The sequence below is a fragment of the Citrus clementina genome, unplaced genomic scaffold (genome assembly GCF_000493195.1).
Source record: "Citrus clementina cultivar Clemenules unplaced genomic scaffold, Citrus_clementina_v1.0 scaffold_2, whole genome shotgun sequence".
Taxonomy (NCBI): Eukaryota; Viridiplantae; Streptophyta; class Magnoliopsida; order Sapindales; family Rutaceae; genus Citrus; species Citrus x clementina.
In genome coordinates this window covers 19,653,984-19,676,803 of record NW_006262688.1, presented here as the reverse complement: position 1 = coordinate 19,676,803, position 22,820 = coordinate 19,653,984, and the positions used below count along the sequence as shown (strand labels likewise).

General features: G+C 36.2%; 1 non-coding gene across 1 annotated transcript; it reads left to right on the top strand.

Moving 5' to 3' along the window:
• The first annotated feature begins 17,912 nt into the window (after positions 1-17,912).
• Positions 17,913-18,016, top strand: LOC112101230. The gene has a single exon (XR_002907357.1). It is a non-coding gene; the product is annotated as a small nucleolar RNA R71 (small nucleolar RNA).
• The last annotated feature ends 4,804 nt before the right edge of the window (positions 18,017-22,820 follow it).

The window sequence follows — 22,820 nt, the reverse complement described above, 5'->3', positions numbered from 1 at the left end:
CACCAGATCATGCACCCACACTTTTCTGGACACTCCTTGAATGGTTTTCACCAGTCACCTGGTGGCGTAAGCAATTGTAGAATCCATCTAACTTTCATCAGTTAGACAAAATTCTAGACAAAGAAGCATATATGTTTACTTCTATATACATAGTCCACAGGCCATATTTCCAACATCCTCAAATAAAAGACTACTGAACACATGACATGGCGTATGAATGGAAAACATTCCCTAATCCTTTCCCTCTTAACCATGATCCTACAATCATCTCCACCCTCAAAGCCTATTTGTTAGAACTCAACAATGTCCAACCTGTCCCTACAAACATTCAGTATACATCCATTGGTCCATCTCACACTCTTGAGATCATACCACAAACCCAGACATGTACTCCGGGATCTAGTTCCAGTCCAAATGGAATTCTTGTTCGTGAACAAAGGCCTGACTATACCAATGCTCTTTTCTAAGACGCCCACGACCCTTGGGAAGATTGAAAATCTTTACTTCCAGCACCAGAGACTCAGTACTCAGTCACTGAGCCAGGTTCTTTGTCCATGTTGAGTGTTAGAAAATGTATATTTATAAAGGAGAAAATCATCATTTTATACTTCAAGTCTTACTAACAACCCTTACTTTTATGTATTTAAGGTTCTTGTAATTTAATTATATGTGTTTTATTTTAATTATGTGAACAGTGCCATTTCACCATAAACGAGAGATCAAACGGCAAAACGGACATCACTTTTGAACTCAGGACGGTCGAAAATCTTAGGAGGAACATAAAAGGAAAAATGGCACTGTTCACATGTACGGTACTATTCACATGTATGGTACTATCTACGTTACTGTTCACGACACTGTTCACATAGACGGATCGATGACGTGGCATTGACCGATGATGTGGCATTGACTGATGAGGTGTCATGATCCTGTTGGTCTAAAATTCTTATGTACTATTGATAGTGATGTGGTAGCATATTAGTGGACCAAAAAACGCGCGTACGATACATGCAACACATGGGATTATTTTCAACCAAACCGCATTATTGTTCAAACCGTGTCATTGTTCAAACCGCATGGTCAAACTGTGTCACTGCTCAAACCACGTGGTCAAACCACATATTGTTGAGTGATGACGTGGCGCAATCCTGAGTGTCCAAACTGTTTTTAATCTGATGGCCATGATTTACTCAATGTATCTATAAAAAGGGGACCTCTACCCCCTAATTGGGTAGCTCTGAATCCATTTTTAGACTCTATTTTCTGTAATTCCTTCTCTATCTTGTATTTTCTACGTATTTTAATAAATTTTTATTTTGCTCCTAGTTCAATTATGAGTGGCTAATTTTCTTTCAAGCTTGGGTTAAAGGTGAAGTCTCAACATGTGTCATGGGCTTTATTTGGTAAATTTATTTTCTCTTCCCCTCTAGTTTTTGTGGATGTTTTGACTTCTGTTCGACAAATAATAATATTCTTGTCTATATACCGCCCTGATTTCATCGGCTCTCTAGTACAATGTTATTATTATTTGGCACGATAAGCCCTTAGCACCATATTGATTAGAGTGTGGTTCATGAGGTGTGAATTCAACCCTCATGATTTAATTGGTATTAATAAGGAATATTTAGCCCATGGTGCATGTTGATACGGATCCAGATACTCAAGTACATCAATTTAATAGATTTTCACTTCAATTTATTCTTGCCATTTTAATTCGAATTTTGGGATAATTCAAATCATTTTCACCACAAATCCAACCACCCATTTACAAAATTAATTCTACACACAATTAAAATCCATCTACTCGTGGGATCGACACTCGTCACCATTAGGCTATTCTACAATAGATTCGTGCGCTTACGAGTTCAATAAAATTTGCACAACAAGTTTTTGGCGCCGTTGCCGGGGAGATAAGTTATTTTAATTCGTAAAATTAATTTTTTTTAATAATCTCTTTTATTTGTTTTCTTGTATTTTTTCTTATAAAAAAAAGGAAAAAAAAAGTAAATCTACATTTAGAGGTAATAATTTCTTTTCTTTATTTATTCTTTACAATTCTGTAATTTAATTTTTAAGTTATTTTTCTTTGTAATTTATTTTTATTTTATTAATTTATTTTTAGTTAATTTATTTCAGGTATTTGTTTTAGTGTGTTTTTATAGAAAGGTTGTAACAGCGTGATAAGGTTAGTACCGTAATTTCTCATTTTTCTTTATTTTTATTTGTTTTGTTTCTATTTATTTTTTTGTTCCTTGCATGCATGGTCGTAGGTCATTATTACCTAATCTTGAACCTATAGACCTTGAACTAGAAAAAAACACTTCGCACACACAAGCACGTTAAAAATAAATTTGGAATGGATTTACAAGCACCACAGGAGAGGTCATTTAAGGATTATTTCAATCCCTTAGCTAATTTGAGCACATCATGCATAAGATACCCAAATGTAGCTGCTAGGAGTTTTGAATTAAAACCTAGTGTGCTAAATTGTCTCCCCACATTTTATGGCCTAGAAAATGAGGACCCATATAATCATTTGAATGATTTTCATACTATTTGTCAAACATTTAAATATGAGAATTTTTCAGATGATGATGTTAGACTATTCCCATTTTCCTTAAAGGATAGAGCTCGTTCATGGTTAAATACTTTGCCTGCTAAAAGCATTACATCATGGGAACAAATGGTAACTAAATTTTTGAATAAATATTTCTCAGTACGTAAAACCAATGCTATTCACAGGGAAATTTCAGAGTTTACTTAGAGAGAAGACGAGCAGTTTTTCGAAACATGGGAGCGATTGAATGGGCTACTGTTGAAGTGTCCACATCATGGGTATGAAAAATGGCACCAATGCCAATACTTTTTGGAGGGATTATTGCCGAATGAGCAAGAATGGCTAATGGCAACAAGTGGAGGAGAGCTAATGTCAAAAAGTGCATTAGAGATTTGGGAGTTTTTCCAGCGACAAGCAGATAATTCCCAACAACGGAGTCGATCGCTCAGGAACACTAAAAGAATTAAGAGAGTGAATGAGGTTCACATTGGCGATTCAACTTCGGGAATCAAAGAAGTCAAGGAGATGGTTAAAAGTCTCTCTCGACAAATAGCATCGTTATCGACTGCTAAATCAACATAACCACATGACCTTGACTCATACTCAGATCAAGCCAATGCCATAGGAGTAATGAGAAAACCATCAAATTCCAACCCATACTCCAACACATATAATTCTAGATGAAGAGACCACCCCAATTTTTCAAGGTCTCAAGGATTCCAACAGAATGGACCAGCAACTCCAGCTCCACCAATGCAACCAATTCCTCAAATTCCTCAAGCCTCTCAGCCACCATTTAGACCATACAATCAAAACTAGAACTACTCTCAACCTAGACCAAGAATCTGAAGAATCTTACTCACTCCACAATTAAACAACAGAACCGCGCCATTGATGGACTCTGAAATGAGTTGAGAGCATGCTTTAACTCACAAGCCCAATTAGTTTCAAGCCTTGAGAAGATGGTGGGACAACTTGCTTCTTCAGTTCAGACCTTGGCAATGACTGTTGAGAAAGGCAAGTTTCCAAGTCAACCAGTGCCTAATCCTAAAGGAGTACATGAAGCAAGTACCAATTCACCACAGCAGCATGGAGAGGTTAAAGCAGTCATGACCTTGCGAAAAGAAAAAAAAGTAGACAACAAAGTGGCGATGCCGGTGACAAAAGAAAATCAAATTGTACCTATGAATGTTGATGACTCACCACCGGAGGAAAAAAAAGAAACCAACCCACGAGAATATGTTTTTAAAGCTCCATTTCCTCAGAGGTTAGCTAAAGGAAAGAAGGAAAAATCCACAGGTGAGATTCTTGAAATCTTCAAATAGGTAAGTGTTAACATCCCTTTGGTTAATGCTATTAAACAAGTTTCATCTTATGCCAAGTTTCTTAAAGACCTTTGTACTAAAACGAGAAACATTCATGTTCAAAAGAAAGCCTTTTTAACATAAAACGTTAGTTCTATCATCTAACATAAAATTCCTTTAAAATGCAAAGACCCAGGCTCCCCCACTATTTCATGTAGTATAGGGAACCACACAATTGAGAATGCTTTGTTGGATTTAGAAGCTAGTGTAAATCTATTACCTTACGCAGTTTTCGTGAAACTTGGACTGGGAGAATTACACCAACTCCAGTGGTGTTACAACTTGCAGATCGGTCCACGAAAATACCTTGTGGTATTGTGGAGGACGTGCTTATCCAGGTAGACAAGTTTTATTTTCCTGTTGATTTCATTGTAATTGACACTCAACCTATCCAGGATTCAAGGAAGCACATCCCCATTATCCTAGGCCGACCTTTCTTGGCAACTGCGGATGCTCACATTCAATGTAGGACTAGAAATATGCAGTTGTCCTTTGGCAACATAACTATGGAGCTGAACATTTTCAACATTTCCAAACAACCTCCCAATGCAAATGATGGAATTGTTGATGTGAATTTAATTGAAGCATTAGTTGATAATACTTTTCTTTCAAACTTTAGTGATGACCCTTTACAAACATGCTTAACTTACTTTGGTTTGGATTTTGAAATTGAAAGATCGGTCGGTCGGTCGATGAGGTCAACGCTATACTTGACTCAGCACCATCCATGGACACTAATAAATGGAAGTCAAGAGTTGAACAACTAGATCCATCAGAGAAGAAACTCATTCCATCATCAGAATCACCACCGAAACTCGAGCTCAAACCATTACCCAATACATTAGAATATACATGTTTGGGAGAAGAAAGCACTCTACCGGTAATCATCTCATCATCCCTAAACGACGAACAAAAAGGTAAGTTGTTGGATGTTTTAAAAGAGCACAAAGGGGCATTAAGATGGACCATAGCAAACATAAAAGGTATAAACCCAGTAGATTGCATGCATTACATTCACCTTGATGAAAATGCTAAACCTATTAGGGAAATACAACGTCGGTTAAATCCTAACATGAAAGAGGTTGTTAGAACTGAAGTCCTTAAACTATTAGATGCGGGTATCATTTACCCAATTTCTGATAGTTCATGGGTCAGTCCTGTACAAGTTGTCCCCAAAAAGTCATGAGTCACAGTAGTTTCGAATGCCAATAATGAATTGATACCCACTAGATTGACTACAGGATGGCGTGCATGTATTGATTATAGAAAGTTGAATTCTGTCACACGTAAAGACCATTTTCCTTTACCATTTATCGATTAAATGCTTGATAGGTTAGCAGGCCATGAATTTTATTACTTTCTAGATGGCTACTCAAGATACAATCAGATTCCTATAGCTCCAAAAGATCAAGAGAAGACTACTTTCACTTGCCCTTTTGGCACTTTTGCATGTAGGAGAATGCCATTTGGATTATGTAATGCAACTGCTACATTTCCACGATGCATGTTAAGCATTTTTTTTGATATGGTTGAACGATTCCTTGAAGTCTTTATAGATGACTTTTCTGTTTTTGGTGACTCGTTTGATCAATGTTTACATCATCTAACGCTAGTTCTGCAGAGATGTATCGAGAAGAACTTAGTTTTAAATTAGAAGAAGTGTCATTTTATGGTAAAACAATGTATTGTTCTCAGTCACATCATTTCCAGTAAAGGTATTAATATTGACAAAGCCAAGGTGGATCTCATTTATAATCTTCCTCTACCCAAAACAGTCAGAGAAGTAAGATCTTTCCTTGGGCATGCTGATTTTTATAGACGTTTCATTAAAGATTTTAGCAAAGTTTCTAGACCCTTATGTAATCTACTTGCTAAGGATGTACCTTTTGTCTTTGATGATTCATGTCTTGTGGCATTTGAAAAATTAAAGCAGTTGTTGACATCATCACCCATCATTCAGCCCCCAAACTGGAGCTTACCATTTGAGCTCATGTGTGATGCATCTGATTATGCGGTAGGAGCAGTATTAGGATAAAGGGTTGATCAAATTCCTCATGTTATTTACTATGCTAGTATGACATTGAATGATGCACAATTGAACTATTCAACTACTGAAAAAGAAATGCTGGCAGTAGTGTTTGCATTGGAAAAATTTCGATCTTATCTCATTGGTTGTAAAATAATTGTATTCACAGATCATGCTGCTCTTAAATATCTTATCACAAAGAAATATGCAAAAGCTAGACTAATTCATTGGGTGTTACTTTTGCAAGAGTTCGACTTGGAATTCAAAGATAAGAAAGGCACAGAAAATGTTGTGGCAGACCATCTCTCTCGTCTCCATTTTGACACAATTACAGAGCCATTAATATTGAATGAGTCATTTCTAGATGAATAATTAATGAGTGTAGAAGTATTACCGTGGTATGCTGATATAGTTAATTATCTTGTTACAGGTCAACTTTCAGAGCATTGGACCAAGCAAGACAAGGCCAAATGTTTTGCGGAAATAAAGAATTTCTTTTGGGATGACCCGTATTTGTTCAAGTATTGTGCAGATCAAATTGTTAGATGATGTGTCCCAGAAAGTAAAATTCAGAATATCCTTTCATTCTGCCATGAACAAACTTGTGGACCATTTCAGTGCTAAGAAAACAGCGACTAAAGTTTTACAATGTGGTTTCTATTGGCCAACTATATTTCGAGATGCTTACACTTTTTGTTCTTCATGTGATAGGTGTCAATAAATGGGGATCATTACACAAAGGAACATGATGCCACTAAATCTAATTTTAGTGGTTGAGATTTTTTACGTATGGGGTATCGACTTCATAGGACCCTTTCCCCCTTCTTTTGGCCATCAATACATATTAGTTGCTGTTGACTACGTATCGAAATGGGTAGAAGCAATTCCATGTAGAACCAATGATCACAAGGTGGTGATAGGATTTTTGAAAAGCAACATTATTTCGCGCTTTGGATTCCCTCGAGCAATAATCAGTGATGGTGGTGCCCACTTTTGTAACAAAGCATTCAAAGTTCTTTTGACAAAGTATTCAATCACTCAGAAAGTGGTGACCCTATATCATCCGCAAACCAGTGGCCAAGTTGAGATCTCCAATCAAGAAATAAAGCACATATTAGAAAAGACGGTGAGGCCAGATAGAAAAGATTGGTCATTAAGACTTGATGATGTATTATGGGCATATAGAACGGCTTTCAAGACCCCGATTGGGATGTCACCATACAGACTAGTGTATGGAAAAGCTTGCCACCTACCTGTGAAACTCGAGTATCGTGCATATTGGGCCATCAAGAAATTCAACTTTGACATGCAGCAAGCCAGCTCAGAAACAAGATTACAACTGGCAGAACTTGAAGAAATTCACAATGATGCATACGAAAATGTCAAGATTTACAAGCAATGAATGAAAGTCTTCCACGACAAACAAATTATGAAAAAATCTTTCACTCTAGGTTAAAAAGTGTTTTTATTCGATTCTCGCTTGCGCCTATTCCCAGGTAAGTTACGCTTTCGTTGGTCTGGCCCATTTATTGTACATACTGTTTTTTCACATGGGGCAATTGAAATTAAGGACCCAAAGAACGGTGTCACGTTTAAAGTTAATAGTCAAAGATTAAAGCCATATCTAGAGTACTAACCACATAGAGAAGACACCAAAATAAATTTGAGTGACCTACCAGATCTGAATTGATTTTTTTTCTTTTCGGTGATTTGATTTTTTTCTTGCTTTTTATTTTTCTTTTGCTAATTGAAATTATTTTTGTATAAGTGTGTTTGTTTAACCATTAAGTTTTTTTTTCTTATCATTGTTAATCATGAGTACCATATGTTGTGCAAATTTTAATGTACTCGCAAGCGCACGAATCTATTGTAGTATAGATCAATGGTGACGAGTGTCGATCCCACGAGGAGGTGGATTTTAATTATATATAGAATTAATTTTGTAAATGGGTAGTTGGATTTATGGTGGAAATGATTTGGAATATGCTAATACTTAAATTAAAATGGCGAGAATAAATTCTAAAATTGGAATTGCAATGGAGAGAATAAATTGAAGAGAAAATCTATTAAATTGACGTACTTGGGTATCTGGATCCGTATCAACATGCATCATGGGCTAAATAATCCGTATTAATGCCAATTAAATCATGAGGGGGGAATCCACACCTCATGAACCACGCTCTAATCAATATGGTGCTAAGGGCTTATCGTGCCAAATAATAATAACCTTATACTAGAGAGCCGGTGTAACCAAGGCGGTATCTAGACAAGACTATTATTATTTATCGACGAGAAGTCAAAACATCCACAAAAATTAGAGAGGAAGAGAAAATAAATTTACCAAATTAAGCCCATGACACATGTTGAGACTTCACCTTCAACCCAAGCTTGAAAGAAAATTAGCCACTCATAATTGAACTAGGGGCAAAATGGAAATTTATTAAAATACGAAGAAAATACAAGATGGAGAGGGAATTACAGAAAACAGAGTCCAAAAATGGATTCAGAGATATTAAATTAGGGGGGAGAGGCCCCCTTTTTATAGATACATGGAGTAAATCATGGCCATCGGATTAAAAACAGTTTGGACGCTCAGGATTGCGCCACGTCATCAGTCAACAGTCCACGGTTTGACCACGCGGATGAACAGTAACACGGTTTGACCCGACTTTGAATAGTAACGCGGTTTGACCCGGATGAACAGTAACGCGGTTTGGTTGAAAATAATCCTGTGTGATGCATGCACCGTACGCGAGATTTTTCGTCCACTGATATGCTGCCACGTCACCATCAACAGTACATAAGAATTTTAGTCCAACAGGATCGTGACACCTCATCAGTCAATGCCACATCATCGGTCAATGCCACGTCATCGATCCATCTATGTGAACAGTGCCGTGAACAGTAACGTATACAGTCCCGTATACGTGAATAGTACCGTACATGTGAATAGTATCATTTTTCCTTTTATGCTCCTCCTAAGGTTTTCGACCGTCCTGAGTTCAAAAGTGATGTCTGTTTTGCCGTCTGATCTCTCCTTTATTGTGAAATGACTATAATGCCCCTAAAATACATAAATTACTTAATTAAAATAAAACACACGTAATTAAATCACAAGAATGTTAAATACATAAAAGTAAGGGTTGTTAGTAAGACTTGAAATGTAAAATGACGGTTTTCTCCTTTATAAATATGCATTTTCTAACACTCAACACACCCCCCAACCAGCTTATTGCTAGTCCCTAGCAAATAAAGCGAAAACAAAATTCAAATTCAAAATGATTTTTTTTTTTTTTTTAGAAACACTTGTGTTTATTTAATCAGATTAATGATAGCAATCAAATAAAAGTATAAGCATTATCTCCAGTCTAAAGCAACATCACACCCACATCAACCATCCACATGAATCAGCCCAGTAGACTTTGTTATAGCTACTTTCAAGAATGACATGTCAAACCCCAAAATCTCACTGGAAGTAGTGACACTCTTACAAATAAATTAAACCCAATAAAAATAGTCACTCCAATGAATGGTAATTGAGAGAAAATAATGAAGAAGTGATATCATATGCTCTCACCAAGATGAAATAAATATGCCCTCAGCTTAAAAATAATACGATCTCAAATCAAATAAAAACTGTTAGTCAACCCAATTTATTTATTTATTTTTTTTATATGCACCACTACATCTTTTTAGCCCATAAAACTAGCTTCTACTTCAGATTATAGTTCCCTAAAATCAGGAAGGACTTTTATTAGGATGTAACATAGGCTAGGGACATGGTTAACAAAGAAAGGAAATAAGGAAAACAAAGTGTATGTTTGAGAAAAATGCAAAGAATTTTTTTATTTATTTTTTATTTTTTGGAAGTTGCAAGGTGGATTTCACCTATTATTGTTATTTTTATTCTTTTGAAACAACAACTTTTGTTTTGTTGTTTTTTTTTTGTTTGTATAACTTCACTGAACAACATAATTATTTACATTTTCTCAAACATAAATAGGTGATGGAACTTATAAGATATTGGATAATACTCCAAATCGGAGTGGGTCAAGATAATAAGTTGACAAAGAAAATGTTTTTTTTTTTTTAAGGCTCAAAAGGGTTAACTATGGATATTTAATAAAAGGGATGGCTAGAAAGGCTCAAACGGATCAAAGATGGCCTTTCCATCGTCTTTTAGGGCTCTAAATAACCTTCCATATCTACTAGTTAGATGGGCCTCCAAATGTAGCAACACACTTTTTTTTTTTTTTATTAAGGGTTAACTCAAAAGAAATCTAGAGATCGTGTATACAATAATAAACTGTTAAGCTGTATAAAGAATGGGCAAAAGGGTTACTCTCCAAGAAAAATGATAGGCTCAAAAACTCACTTGGTACTTATTATGACATGTTCATTCCTTCAAGCAACGCATATTTGTCTCCGACATCCACATGTAGAGTAGCAAACATAATGTAACATCACTTAAGACCAAAGATAATACAAATACTAAAATTTGAAATTAATCATGTCATCTAATGTTAAAACAAATCATATAATATTTTTTTTTAAACAACATTCTCCCCCCCAACCTATTATAAACATGAAAGGAAAATATGTATGCAGAGATATGAAAATAATGCATAAAAACTAATTAGAAAAGTTACACTTAAAATGATAGAAAACGAAAAATGGTTTTTTTTTTTTTACTAAGAAGATGCGTTTCTAGAGGCACTACACTCCATATTCAGCCATCTTCGACTCAAAAGTTGGAAAATGTATATTCATAGAGGAGAAATTAAAAAGAAGAAAAATAAACACCAAAACTTAATAAAGAAAAAGAAAATGTCTAATTTTTTTTTTGAATATTTTTTTTTTGAATTTTTTTTTGAATTTTTTTTTTCAAACAATGAAGATGCGTTTCTAGAGTAACTACACTCCATATTCAGCCATCTTCAACACAAAAAGTTAGCAACAGTTAGTTTCTACAACAAAAAATTAGTAAAAACTTAACCAAAATTCCACAATTGTCGATTATTCCCTCCCCCCAACCAGAACGAAACATTGTCCTCAATGTTTGAAATGAAAGAAGTAGAGTTTAGAAGACATCACCTGGGTGGTGCAACACAGAAGAAAATATTTACAGGCGGAGAGTTAAATCTAATTTGTACTTCTTACTGCGGCTACTGTTACCATCATTATTTGGTCGCTCCAACACAAAGGTCCAGGGGTCTGGCTCCGGTTTATAAGCTTGTAACATATCAAGTAGCTCAGTAGTAGAGTGAGCACAAATAAAAAGTTTTTTCACATTAGAAGGAATGAAATAGTTTTTTATTGCATGGTTAAGAAATGCGATAAAGCCATCATAAAAGTTATTGACATTTAACAAACCGATGGGTTTTTGGTGGATGTGTAGATGGGCCCAAGATGCTAGTGTCATAAGTGCCTCTAGTGTTGCAAGATCTCCTGGAAGGAAAATAAAAGCATCAGCATAATTAAGCATTTCAGTTATTCTTTCTTGCATACCTGAGACGACTAACTCTTCTCCAGTTGATGAGTCAGACGAACTGCCCAATGGTTTTAGGACTCTTGGGATGATGCCTAACACTTGACTTCCTCTGATAAAAGCTGCTTCTGAGACCATTTTTGATAACCCTCGATTACCTCCTCCATACACCAAGTGTAATTTTCTCGCTGCTATGCTTTGACCAAGATCTATGGCTGCCTCAACGAACTCTTTATGTTTGCCATATGTAAATCCAGAAAGCACACAAATGTTCTTGAATTGTCTATTGAGAGTAGCTGACATTGTGATACTTCTCAAAAACAATTTGTGAGTGCTTGACAAAAAAGAAATCACATTTAAGAGTCTTGGTGATAGTGAGTCATGGTTGTGTATGAGGTAATATGTCAGTGTCAAATAACGCGTAAAGCACGTGGCTCGCAAGTCAAAAAGAAAACAGTAAAAAGGAAAAAGCAAACAGTAATAAAATTATTAAAGACAATAATGCAAACAATAAGACAATAGTGAAATAAAATAACAATAAAGTAAAAGGATATTTACAGGTAGTTGCGACTGTGGCTCACATCTTCCTCTGGTTTTACGTCCAGAAACGGCTTGAACGCCCTCTATGGGTCGAGGATAGGCTTCCTATCCAGCTTTCTTATAAACTGGCAAACAAGGTCGTTTATAGTCAGATTTCCAAGACTATATCGTGCATGCTCTTTCTGGAATAATGGCCATAACTGGAGAATCGCTCCTTGCACATATCCACTGGGATGCGTTTCAAGAGACAAAAGGATATCATCCAATGACTCCGTATTCAAGCCATCCCTAATGAATTGAATCTTATCTTCCCTGTTATCAGACACCATTCCTAAAGAACATGGGTTTTTATTGCAACTCATTCTGGCACACTTATGACAAGCAACAGAAATTCTTCGAGCTCGTCGTTTTCTTGCATAATTTCCTTTACCACAACCAGGCATGTATGCAATAAATTTTGGAGGTAACTCACCTGTCGATCGTACTTTCGCCTCAATTAACCAACGGATATCAGCAGGTATGTTATTCCTCATGAGCAATCGCATGCGTTCGGACCGAGCTTTTAGATCGTAAGGAGGGCATTCTGAGGAAGTGAAGGGAATCGCTTGTGAAGCTTTGCTAGAATCTCATTTCTGTCCATACCTTCGCCTCAGAATATCAGTTATTATGGGAAATTGAAGTAACCGACTTGATTGTCACGGAGTACCGTTATCCGCCACTTCACCGGGGTAACAAACTAAAGCACACAAACAGAAAAACAAATTAAAACACACAAAGAAAATTAAAATCGTCCTCTTATTGAATTTACCTCAAGCTCCAACTGGATGTCGTAAACACTTCTCTCAATGTCTCTGAGTTGGCGTTCTAAACCCTCAACATAGGCTACTAACTCTGGTGGTTGTAGAGCCCAAATGCGTTGTGTTTTACAAAATTGAATCTGTCTTTTGAGATGAGTTTTGACACGTTGAAGTGGTTTAAGAATGTTCAGGAGGAACGGTCTAAGTAAGGTACTCATGATTAAAAATGATAAAAGAAAACTTAATAGTTAAACAAACACACTTATGCAAAAATAATTTCAATTAGCAGAAGAATAATATAAAGAAAGAAAAAAATTAAATCAATGAAAAGAAAAAAAATTCAATTCAAATCTGGTGGGTCACTCAAATTTATTTCGGTGTCTTCTCCATGTGATTGGTATTCTAGATATGGCTTTAATATTTGACCATTAACTTTAAACGTGACACCGTTCTTTGGGTCCTTAATTTCAATTGCCCCATGTGAAAAAACAGTATGAACAATAAATGGGCCAGACCAACGAGAGCGTAACTTACCTGGGAATAGGTGCAATCGAGAATTGAATAAAAGCACTTTCTGACCTGGAGTGAAAGATTTTCTCATAATTTGCTTGTCATGGAAGACTTTCATTCGTTGCTTGTAAATCTTGGCGTTTTCGTACGCGTCATTGCGAATTTCTTCAAGTTCTGCCAGCTGTAATCTTCTTTCTGAGCTGGCTTGCTGCATGTCAAAATTGAATTTCTTGATGACCCAATACGCACGATGCTCGAGTTCCACAGGTAGGTGGCAAGCTTTTCCATACACTAGCCTGTAGGGTGACATCCCAATCGGGGTCTTGAAAGCCGTTCTATATGACCATAAGGCATCATCAAGTCGTAATGACCAATCTTTTCTGTCTGGCCTCACCGTCTTTTCTAATATGTGCTTTATTTCTCGATTGGAGATCTCAACTTGGCCACTGGTTTGCGGATGATACGGAGTCGCCACTTTGTGTGTGATTGAATACTTTGTCAAAAGAGCTTTGAATGCTTTGTTACAAAAGTGGGCACCACCATCACTGATTATTGCTCGAGGGAATCCAAAGCGTGAAACAATGTTGCTTTTCAAAAATGCTATCACCACCTTGTGATCATTGGTCCTATATGAAATTGCTTCTACCCATTTTGATACGTAGTCAACAGCAACCAATATGTATTGATGGCCAAAAGACGGGGGAAAGGGTCCCATGAAGTTGATACCCCATACGTCAAAAATCTCAACCACTAAAATTGGATTTAGTGGCATCATGTTCCTTCGTGTAATGCTCCCCATTTGTTGACACCTATCACATGAAGAACAGAAAGTGTAAGCATCTCGAAATATAGTTGGCCAATAAAAACCACATTGTAAAACTTTAGTTGCTGTTTTCTTAGCACTGAAATGGCCTCCACAAGCTTGTTCATGGCAAAATGAAAGGATATTCTGAATTTCACTTTCTAGGACACATCGTCTAACAATTTGGTCTGCACAATACTTGAACAAATACGGGTCATCCCAAAAGAAATTCTTTATCTCTGCAAAGAATTTAGCCTTGTCTTGCTTGGTCCAATGCTCTGGAAGTTTACCTGTAACAAGATAATTAACTATATCAGCATACCAAGGTAATACTTCCACACTCATTAATTGTTCATCTGGAAATGACTCATTTAATGGTAATTGTTCTATAATTGTGTCAAAATGGAGACGAGAGAGATGGTCCGCCACAACATTTTCTGTCCCTTTTTTATCTTTGAATTCCAAGTCAAATTCCTGCAAAAGTAACACCCAACAAATTAGTCTGGCTTTTGCATCTTTCTTTATGAGAAGATATTTAAGAGCAGCATGATCCGTGAATATAATTATTTTACAACCAATGAGATACGATCGAAATTTTTCTAATGCAAACACTACTGCTAGCATTTCTTTTTCAGTAGTTGAATAGTTCAACTGTGCATCATTCAATGTCATACTAGCATAGTAAATAACGTGGGGAATTCGATCAACTCTTTGTCCTAATACTGCTCCTACTGCATAATCAGATGCATCACACATGAGCTCAAATGGTAAGTTCCAGTTTGGGGGCTGAATGATGGGTGATGATGTCAACAAATGCTTTAATTTTTCAAACGCAACAAGACATGAATCATCAAAGACAAAAGGTACATCCTTAGCAAGTAAATTGCATAAGGGTCTAGAAGCTTTGCTAAAATCTTTAATGAAACGTCTATAGAAACCAGCATGCCCAAGGAAAGATCTTACTTCTCTGACTATTTTGGGTGGAGGAAGATTAGAAATGAGATCCACCTTGGCTTTGTCAACCTCAATACCTTTGCTCGAAATGATGTGACCGAGAACAATACCTTGTTTTACCATAAAATGGCATTTCTCCCAATTTAAGACCAAGTTCTTCTCGATACATCTCTGCAGAACTAGTGTTAGATGATGTAAACATTGATCAAACGAATCACCAAAGACAGAAAAGTCATCCATAAAGACTTCAAGGAATCGTTCAACCATATCAGAAAAAATGCTTAACATGCATCGTTGAAATGTAGCAGGTGCATTACATAATCCAAATGGCATTCTCCTATATGCAAATGTGCCAAAAGGGCAAGTGAAAGTAGTTTTCTCTTGATCTTTTGGTGCTATGGGAATTTGATTATATCCTGAGTAGCCATCTAGAAAGCAATAAAATTCATGGCCTGCTAATCTATCAAGCATTTGATCAATAAATGGTAAAGGAAAATGGTCTTTACGTGTGACAGAATTCAACTTTCTATAATCAATGCATACACGCCATCCTGTAGTTACTCTAGTGGGTATTAATTCATTATCAGCATTCGTAACTACTGTAACTCCTGACTTTTTGGGGACAACTTGTACAGGACTGACCCATGAACTATCAGAAATGGGATAAATGATACCTGCGTCTAATAGCTTAAGGACTTCTGTTCTAACAACTTCTTTCATGTTAGATTTAACCGACGTTGCATCTCCCTAGTAGTTTTAGCATTTTCATCAAGGTGAATGTAATGCATGCAGTCTACTAGGTTTATACCTTTTATGTCTGCTATGGTCCATCCTAATGCCCCTTTATGCTCTTTTAAAACATCTAACAACTTACCTTTTTGTTCGTCATTGAGGGATGATGAGATGATTACCGGCAGAGTGCTTTCTTCTCCCAAAAATGCATATTCCAAAGTGTTGGGCAATGGTTTGAGCTCGAGTTTCGGTGGTGATTCTGATGATGGAATGAGTTGCTTCTCTGATGGTGCTAGTTGTTCAACTCTTGACTTCCATTTATTAGTATCCATAGATGGTGCTGAGTCAAGCAGGGCGTTGACCTCATCGACCGATCTGTCAATATCAAAATCCAAACCAAAGTGAGTTAAACATGTTTGTAAAGGATCATCACTAAGGTTTGAAAGAAAAGTGTCATCAACTAATGCTTCAATTAAATCCACGTCAACAATTCCATCATCTGCACTGTGAGGTTGTTTGGCAATGTTGAAGATGTTCAGCTCCATAGTCATGTTGCCGAAAGACAATTGCATATTTCCAGTCCTGCATTGAATGTGAGCATTTGCAGTTGCCAAGAAAGGTCGGCCTAGAATAATGGGGATGTGCTTCCTTGAATCCTGTATTGGTTGAGTGTCAATTACAATGAAATCAACAGGAAAATAAAACTTGTCTACCTGGATAAGCACGTCCTCCACAATACCACGAGGTATTTTTGTGGACCGATCTGCAAGTTGTAACACCACTGGAGTTGGGTGTAATTCTCCCAGTCCAAGTTTCACAAATACAGAGTAAGGTAACAGATTTACACTAGCTCCTAAATCCAGCAAAGCATTCTCAATTGTGTGGTTCCCTATACTACATGAGATAGTGGGGGAGCCTGGGTCTTTGCATTTTAAAGGAATTTTATGTTGGAGTATAGAACTAATGTTTTCTGTTAAAAATGCCTTCTTTTGAACATGCATATTTCTCTTTTTAGTACAAAGGTCTTTAAGAAACTTGGCATAAGATGGAACTTGCTTAATAGCATCAAGTAAAGGGATGTTAACACTTACCTGTTTGAAGATTTCAAGAATCTCACCTGCGGATTTTCCCTTTTTTCCTTTAGCTAACCTCTGAGGAAATGGAGCTTTGGGAACATATTCTCGTGGGTTGGTTTCTTCTTTTTCCTCCGGTGGTGAGTCCTCAACATTCACAGGTACAATTTGATTTTCTTTTGTCACCGGCATCTCTACTTTGTTGTCGACTTCCTTTCCTTTTCGCAAGGTCATTACTGCTTTGACTTCTCCATGCTGCTGTGGTGAACTGGTACTTGCTTCATGCACTCCTTTAGGATTAGGCACTGGTTGACTTAGAAACTTACCTTTCTCAACGGTCATTGCCAAGGTCTGAACTGAAGAAGCAAGTTGTCCCACCATCTTCTCGAGGCTTGAAACTGATTGAGCTTGTGAGTTGAAGCCTGCTCTCAACTCATTTCGTAGTCCATCAATGGTGCGGTTCTGTTGCTCAATCGTGAAGTGAGTAAGATTCTTAAGATTCTGGAATGAATCCTCCCATGGTCTGGGCTGAGAGTAATTCTGGTTCTGATTGTATGGTCTAAATGGTGGCTGAGAGGCTTGAGGATTTTGTGGAATTGGTGGAGCTGGAGCTGTTGGTCCATTCTGTTGGAATCCTTGAGACCATGAAAAATTGGGGTGGTCTCTCCATCCAGGGTTATATGTGTTGGAGTATGGGTTGTAATTTGATGGCTTTCTCATTACACCTATGGCATTGGCTTGATCTGAGTATGAGTCATGGTCATGTGGCTCTGTTGATTTAGCAGTCGATAATGATGCTATTTGTCGAGAGAGACCTTCAATTATCGCTTTGACTTCTTTAATTTCTGAACTTGATTCGCCAATGTGAACCTCATTTACTCCCTTAATTCTTCTAGTATTCCTCAGTGATCGACTCCGTTGTTGGGAATTATCCGCTTGTCGCTGGAAGAATTCCCAAATCTCTGATGCACTTTTTGACATTAGCTCTCCTCCACTTGTTGCCATTAGCCATTCTTGCACATTTGGTAGTAATCCCTCCAAAAAGTATTGGCATTGGTGCCATTTCTCGTACCCATGATGTGGACACGTCAAGAGTAGCCCATTGAATCGCTCCCATGTTTCGAAAAATTGCTCGTCATCTTTCTGGGTAAACTCTGAGATTTCCCTGCGAATAGCATTGGTTTTATGCACTGGGAAATATTTGTTCAAAAATTTAGTTACCATTTGTTCCCATGATGAAATGCTATTAGCAGGCAACGTATTTAACCATGAACGAGCTCTATCCTTTAAAGAAAATGGGAATAGTATAAGTTTAACATCATCATCTGAAAAATTCTCATATTTGAATGTTTGACAAATGGCATGAAAATCATTCAAATGATTATATGGATCCTCATTTTCTAGGCCATAAAATGTAGGGAGACAATTTAACACACTAGGTTTTAATTCAAAACTCCTAGCAGCTACATTTGGGTATCTTATGCATGACGTGCTCAAATTAGCTAAGGGACTAAAATAGTCCTTAAATGGCCTCTCCTGTGGTGCTTGTAAATCCATTTTATTTTTAACGTGTTTGTGTGTACGAAGTGTTTTTTCTAATTCAAGGTCTATAGGTTCAAGATTAGGTAATAATGACCTACGACCATGCATGAAAAATAAATAAAATAAAAATAAAGATGCAAACAAAACAAAAAAATAAAGATGGGAATAAAACAAATAAAAATAAAGAAGAGGGAGAAATTACGATACTAACCTTATTGCGCTATTACAACCTTTCTATAAAAATACACAAAAATAAATACGTGAAAGAAATTAACTAAAAATTAAATTAATAAGATAAACAAAAAAAGTTACAAAGAAAAATAAATGGAAAATTAAATTACAGAATTTTAAAGAAGAGAAAAAGAAAAGAAATACTAACCTTTAAATGTAGATTCACTTTTTTTTCCTTTTTTTTAATTAAAAAAATACAAGAAAACAATTAAAAGAAATTATTCAAAAAAAATTAATTCTATGAATTAAAATTACTTACCTCCCCGGCAACGGCGCCAAAAACTTGTTGTGCAAATTTTAATGTACTCGCAAGCGCACGAATCTATTGTAGTATAGATCAATGGTGACGAGTGTCGATCCCACGAGGAGGTAGATTTTAATTATATATAGAATTAATTTTGTAAATGGGTAGTTGGATTTATGGTGGAAATGATTTGGAATATGCTAATACTTAAATTAAAATGGCGAGAATAAATTCTAAAATTGGAATTGCAATGGAGAGAATAAATTGAAGAGAAAATCTATTAAATTGACGTACTTGGGTATCTGGATCCGTATCAACATGCATCATGGGCTAAATAATCCGTATTAATGCCAATTAAATCATGAGGGGGGAATCCACACCTCATGAACCACGCTCTAATCAATATGGTGCTAAGGGCTTATCGTGCCAAATAATAATAACCTTATACTAGAGAGCCGGTGTAACCAAGGCGGTATCTAGACAAGACTATTATTATTTATCGACGAGAAGTCAAAACATCCACAAAAATTAGAGAGGAAGAGAAAATAAATTTACCAAATTAAGCCCATGACACATGTTGAGACTTCACCTTCAACCCAAGCTTGAAAGAAAATTAGCCACTCATAATTGAACTAGGGGCAAAATGGAAATTTATTAAAATACGAAGAAAATACAAGATGGAGAGGGAATTACAGAAAACAGAGTCCAAAAATGGATTCAGAGATATCAAATTAGGGGGGAGAGGCCCCCTTTTTATAGATACATGGAGTAAATCATGGCCATCGGATTAAAAACAGTTTGGACGCTCAGGATTGCGCCACGTCATCAGTCAACAGTCCACGGTTTGACCACGCGGATGAACAGTAACACGGTTTGACCCGACTTTGAATAGTAACGCGGTTTGACCCGGATGAACAGTAACGCGGTTTGGTTGAAAATAATCCTGTGTGATGCATGCACCGTACGCGAGATTTTTCGTCCACTGATATGCTGCCACGTCACCATCAACAGTACATAAGAATTTTAGTCCAACAGGATCGTGACACCTCATCAGTCAATGCCACATCATCGGTCAATGCCACGTCATCGATCCGTCTATGTGAACAGTGCCGTGAACAGTAACGTATACAGTCCCGTATACGTGAATAGTACCGTACATGTGAATAGTATCATTTTTCCTTTTATGCTCCTCCTAAGGTTTTCAACCGTCCTGAGTTCAAAAGTGATGTCCGTTTTGCCGTCTGATCTCTCCTTTATTGTGAAATGACTATAATGCCCCTAAAATACATAAATTACTTAATTAAAATAAAACACACGTAATTAAATCACAAGAATGTTAAATACATAAAAGTAAGGGTTGTTAGTAAGACTTGACATGTAAAATGACGGTTTTCTCCTTTATAAATATGCATTTTCTAACACTCAACACCATACTTAAACCGTTCCTCCTAAACATTCTTAAACCACTTTAACGTGTAAAATCTCATCTCAAAAGGCAGATTCAATTTTGTAATACATATCGTATTTGGGCTCTGCAACCACCAGAGTTAGTATCTTATGTTGAGGGTTTAGAAAGCCAACTCAGAGATATTAAGAGAAGTGTTTACGACATCCAGTTGGAGCTTGAGGTAAATTCAATAAAAGGATGATTTTAATTTTCTTTGTGTGTTTTAATTTTTTTTTCTGTTTGCGTGCTTTAGTTTGTTACCCCAGTGAAGTGGTAGATAACGGTACTCCGTGACAATCAAGTTGGTTACTTTAGTTTTCCTATAATAACTGATATTCTGATGTGAAGGTATGGACAGAAACGAGATTCTAGCGAAGCTACACAAGCGATTCCCTTCACTTCCTCAAAATGCCCTCCTTACAATCTATAAAACTCGGTCCGAACGCATGCGATTACTCATGAGGAATAACATACTTGCTGATTTTCGTTGGTTAATCGAGGCTAAAGTCCGATTGGCAGGTGAGTTACCTCAAAAATTTATTGCATACATGTCTAGTTGTGGTAAAAGAAATTATGTAAGAAAACGACGAGCTCGAAGAATTTCTATTGCTTGTCATAAGTGTGCCAGAATAAGTTGCGATAAAAAACCATGTTCTTTAGGAATGGTGTCTGATAACATGGAAGATAAGATTCAATTCATTAGGGATGGCTTGAATAAGGAGTCATTGGATGATATCCTTTTGTCTCTTGAAACGCATCCCAGTGGATATGTGTAAGGAGCAATTCTCCAATTATGGCCATTATTCCAAAAAGAGCATGCACGATATAGTCTTGGGAATCTGACAATAAACGACCCTATTTGCCAGTTTATAAGAAAACTGGATGGGAAGCCTATCCTCGACCCATAGAGGGTGTTTAAGCTGTTTCTGGACGTAAAACCAGAGGAAGATGTGAGCCAAAGTCGCAACTACCTGTAAATATCATTTTACTTCACTGTTATTTTATTCCACTGTTGTTTTATCATTTGCATTATTGTCTTTAATAATTTTATTTTATCATATTTTTTTTATTGTTTGCTTTTTAACTCTCGAGCCATGTGTTTTACGTGTTATTTGACACTGACATGCTACCTCATACACAGCTGTGACCCACTTTCACCAAGATTCTTAAATATGGTTTTTTTTTGTCAAGCACTCACAAATTGTTTTTGAGAAGTATCCCAATGGCAGCTACTTCCAGTAGACAATTCAAGAACATTTGTGTGCTTTCTGGATTTAACTATGGCAAACATAAAGAATTCGTTGAGGCAGCCATAGATCTTGGTCGAAGCATAGTAGAGAGAAAATAAAATTTGTTTCCTAACATAAAGAAATGTTCCATTTAAAAGTAAAGTTTTACTATCATGATACTGCTTATATTGTATCATTTGATATTTTCAAGTCTCTTTCAATTTGATGGGGAAAAAAATCTTTTTATAGTATAGCAGAAAAGAAAATTTTTTGAAAAAAATTGAAATAAACTATATTTTTAGTAAAAGAGGATGTGATTTGTTTGCAGTGGACTGGAGTTAATTAGAGTTGTAAACGATTTATATACATAAATTATATACAACTGGTTTAAGCTTGCACTGTGTTGATTACTTAATAATGATAATACGGTCAAAAAACTTGTGCTTAAAAATTTTTTGTTTAGTTTTCATTTTTACATTTATTATCACTTGTTAAATGATAATATCATGTGATTATTCACTTAGAGTAGAATTTGTGCATATGTTCCTTCCTTTCAACTAAAAAGATAATTCATATTCTCAACATATTCATATACCAGATTTCTTGGCAGAGCATGCACATGCATGTGGCATTGACGTAAAGACAATATCAACATATGTTGATTCTTTTAAGTATTTTTACCTTGATTTTACTCTTTCGATCCTGTCACTAACAACTGCGAGCTTATTATGTGAAGGGCATATCAGCTCAATCCATGTCCCTCTAAAAGCTAATTTTATACATCTGGCTTAGGATTTTCTAAGTGATTTTAAACTTGTTCGTGTCGGTTTATTCTGAAACTGTTATTAATTTTGAAAGAAATTTAGATCTATTACAAATAAATTTAGGTAATTTTAAAACCCTAAAACTGATCAACTTACATAATTAAACACAAAATTAATAAACTAAATTTATTTTTTGAAAATATTGTTCGCAGTCACTGTTCACGTCATTGTTTACGATTACTGTTCATCCGCATAAAAATATTAATTTTTTAAAACACAATAAAATTTCAAAAATTAAATGATGTAGAGATTTTTATGTGGTTCAGATTAAGCAATCCTACTACATCTACAACGCCATACCCAGATGAAAAGCAATTCACTAAGTTGAGATGTTACGACTTATGGATTACTACATCTCAACCTTAGACTGAATCTACTTTCTTGAATAACTGCTACATCTCTTGATCCACTATCCTCAAGGCACTTCGCAAAATGATCAATAACAATTCTTTAGTTCTTC